Source organism: Acinonyx jubatus, chromosome X (assembly GCF_027475565.1).
Source record: "Acinonyx jubatus isolate Ajub_Pintada_27869175 chromosome X, VMU_Ajub_asm_v1.0, whole genome shotgun sequence".
Lineage (NCBI taxonomy): Eukaryota > Metazoa > Chordata > Mammalia > Carnivora > Felidae > Acinonyx > Acinonyx jubatus.
In genome coordinates this window covers 66,582,098-66,586,029 of record NC_069389.1, presented here as the reverse complement: position 1 = coordinate 66,586,029, position 3,932 = coordinate 66,582,098, and the positions used below count along the sequence as shown (strand labels likewise).

Here is a 3,932-nt window from a genome sequence, read left to right as displayed (position 1 = left end):
CCAAAAAGAACTCATGAAAATTTAATTCTAAAAGATACATGTAACCCTATGTTTATTGTAGCATTACTTATAATACTCATGATATGGAAACAAGCTAAGTGTCCATCCATAGTTGAAAGGGTAAAAGAAAAGCAGTATAGAGCCCAACTTCATGAAGGCTCTCAGCACCCCGTTGACCCTCAGGCACCCAGCACACACCAGCCACTTTGCCATGATACCTAAAAGAAAGTTCATCTCCACTGAGGGGGTGGCAAAGGAGGAGCCCAAGACGAGATTGGGGACGTTGTCAGACAAACCCGCTCCTGAAAAGTGGAAACAAAGCCAAAACAAGTGGCAGGAAGGAATAAATCTTCAGACAAAAAAAGTGGAAACAAAGTGGAAAGGGGGACCAAAGGGAGAACAGGTTGAAGTGGCTAACCAAGAAATGAAAGAAGACTTACATGCAGAAAATGGAGAAACTAAAAATGAGGAGAGTCCAGCCTCTGATGAAGCAGGAGAGAAAGAAGCCAAGTTTGATTAATATCACATGCCATGTCTTATCAGTGCTCCCTATCTCCTTTCTTGTACAATCCAGAGGAATATTTTTTATCAACTATTTTGTAAATGCAAGTTTTTTAGTAGCTCTATAAACATTTTTAAGAAGGAAGAAATCTCATTCATACTACTTTTTAAGTGTAAATGTTTTTTTTAAGAAGTGAAATAATTGTATGGTTGTTTACTTTTTGGTACAACAAGAAAAGAGCGGTATATTGACTATGGGAGGCTTTGATTATCTTGGGTGTCAGCTTAACATTCCATACATGGGATAGGTTTTTTAAAAAGGTTTATTTATTTATTTTTGACAGAGACAGAGCATGAACAGCAGAGTGGCAGATCCACACTGTCAGCACAGAGCCAGATGTGGGGCTCGAACCCATGAACTGTGAGATCATAACCTGAACTACAACCAAGAGTCAGGCACTCAACTTGATAGTTGTTTTATCCTGGAAAAAGCGTCCCTGGATGGGGTAGTTTTTATATCCTATAATACAAAGCATACTAAATGGAAATCTGGAGTCAGTCATGCATTTAATATGTCTTGAACATTTTATTTTATTTTTTTTTATTTTATTAAATTTTTTTTCAACATTTATTTATTTTTTGGGACAGAGAGAGACAGAGCAGGAACGGGGGAGGGGCAGAGAGAGAGGGAGACACAGAATCGGAAACAGGCTCCAGGCTCTGAGCCATCAGCCCAGAGCCCGACGCAGGGCTCGAACTCACGGACCACGAGATCGTGACCTGGCTGAAGTCGGACACTTAACCAACTGCGCCACCCAGGCGCCCCTGTCTTGAACATTTTAAATTACTACTATTCCCATTTGTTCTTGGTAGGATTGTTTCCTGAGGAAAACCACTCCTTGATCTTGGCTCTCCCTGGCAGAATTTTGTGCACTCCATAATATCTTTGTAGTGGTAGTCCAGTTTATCTAGTAACTTTGTCAATGTGCTATATAAGATTGAAAATTTGGATATGTAATGTATATTTTATTATTTGTGAAATAATGGGACTTAACAATGTTACAGTGTATCAACATTTAATATATTGGTAATTTATATACTGTTAAGAAAAATTTGCCTCCAAATTTTAAGCAGGATTGCCACTGGAATAACTTTCACAAAACAATTGCAGCTACGTGACCTTTTTGGGTTTTCAGTATATATGTTAAGAATTGTGTACAAATTGAAATTTGTGTAGTGATCCTTAGAACAACCAATAAAATATCAATTATAAAAAAGTGGTATATATACACAATTGAATATTAATCAGCCTTAAAAAATGAAATCTTGCTTTTGCAACAGCATGGATGCCTCTACAGAATATTATACTAAGTGATACAGGTTAAATCTGAGGCTGTGATGCCTCCAGCTTTGGTTTTCTTTTTCGATATTACTTTTACTATTCAGTGTGTTTTCTGGTTCCATACAAATTTTAAGATTATTTGTTCTACCTTTGAGAATGCTGGTAGTATTTTGATTGGGATTGCATTGAATGTGTAGATTGCTTTGGGTGGTATCAACATTTTAACAATATTTGTTCCTCCAACCCATGAACATGGAATTTTTTTTTCATTTCTTTGTGGCTTCTTCACTTTCTTTCAATAAGCTTTCTATAGTTTTCAGTATACAAATCTTTTACCTCTTTGGTTAGGTTTATTACTAAGCATTTTATGATTCTTGGTGCAATTATAAATGGGATTAATTCCTTGATATCTCTTTCTATTGCTTCATTATTAGTGTATAGAAATGCAACTGATTTCTGTACATTTATTTTATATCCTGAGACTTAGCTGAATTCATGTGTCAGTTCTAGCCGGTTTTTTGGTGGAGTTTTTCAGGTTTTCCATGTACAGCATTATGTCATCTGTGATGGTACTGGCACAAAAACAGACACATGTACCAATGGAATAAAATAGAGAACCCATAACTAGACACACAAATTTATGGCCATTTAATCTTTGACAAAGCAGGAAAGAGCATCCAATGGAAAAATGACAGTCTCTTTAGCAAATAGTGCTGGGAAAACTGGACAGCAACATGCGGAAGAATGAAACTGGACCACTTTCTTACACTATACATAAAAATAAATTCCAAAATGGATGAAAGACCCAAATGTGTGACAGGAAACCACCAAAAACCTAGAAGAGAAAACAGGCAACAACCTCTTTGACCTCAGCCACAGCAACTTCTTACTTGACACGTCTCCAAAGGCAAGGGAACTAAAAGAAAAAAATAAACTATTGGGACCTAATCAAGATAAAAAGCTTCTGCACAGGAAAGGAAACAATCAACAAAACTAAAAGGCAACCAAAGAATTGGAGAAGATATTTGCAAATGACATATCAGATAAAGGGCTAGTATCCAAAATCTATAAAGAAAATACCAAACTTAACGTCTGGAAAACAAATAATCCAATGAAGATATGGGTAGAAGACAGGAATAGAAAAAGACATTCAAATGGCTACCAGACACATTAAAAGATGTTCAACATCACTAAAAATCAGAGAAATACAAATCAAAACCACATTGAGATACCAGCTCACACAGGTCAGAGTGGCTAAAATTAACAACTCAGGAAACAATAGATGTTGGTGAGGATGTGGAGAAAGGGGAACCCTCTTGCATTGTTGATGGAAATGACAACTGGTTGGAAAACAGTATGGGGTTCCTCAACACAGTAGATATAGAGCAACCCTACAACCCATCAACTGCACTACTAGGTATTTATTAGAGGATACAAGGAGCTGATTCATAGAGGTACTTGTACCCCAATGTTTATATCAGCACTATCAACAATAGCCAAATCATAGAAAGAGCCCAAATGTATATCAGCTGAGAAATGGATAAAGAAGATGTTATACACACACACACACACACACACACACACACACACGGGAATACTACTCACTACTTGGCAATGAAAAGAATGAAATCTTGCCATTTGCAACTACGTGGATGGAAGTGGAGGGTATTATGCTAAGTGAAATTAGTCAGAGAAAGAAAAATATCATATGACTTCACTCATATGAGGACTTTAAGAGACAAAACAGATGAACATAAGGGAAGGGAAGCAAAAATAATATAAAAACAGGGAGAGGGACAAAACACAAGAGATTCTTAAATATGGAGAACAAACAGAGGGTTACTGGAGGGGTTATGGGAGGGGAGATGGGCTAAATGGGTAAGGGACACTAAATAATCTACTCCTGAAATCATTGTTGCACTATATGCTAACTAACTTGGATGTATATTTTAAAAAATAAAAAAATTAAAAAAATAGAAGCAGCTCTAGGATCTACTATTTCAAATTCCCTAAGAATCCAGTTGGTTCTGGTTTCTTATGGCATATCTCCTCCAGCATAAATGGTCTCTTATTTTATTTCCATCCGAAT

At 36.6% G+C, this 3,932-nt stretch overlaps 1 pseudogene; it reads left to right on the top strand.

The window, feature by feature from the left end:
• The first annotated feature begins 211 nt into the window (after positions 1-211).
• On the top strand, positions 212-545 carry LOC106985905 (non-histone chromosomal protein HMG-14-like; annotated as a pseudogene).
• Positions 546-3,932: the final 3,387 nt, after the last annotated feature.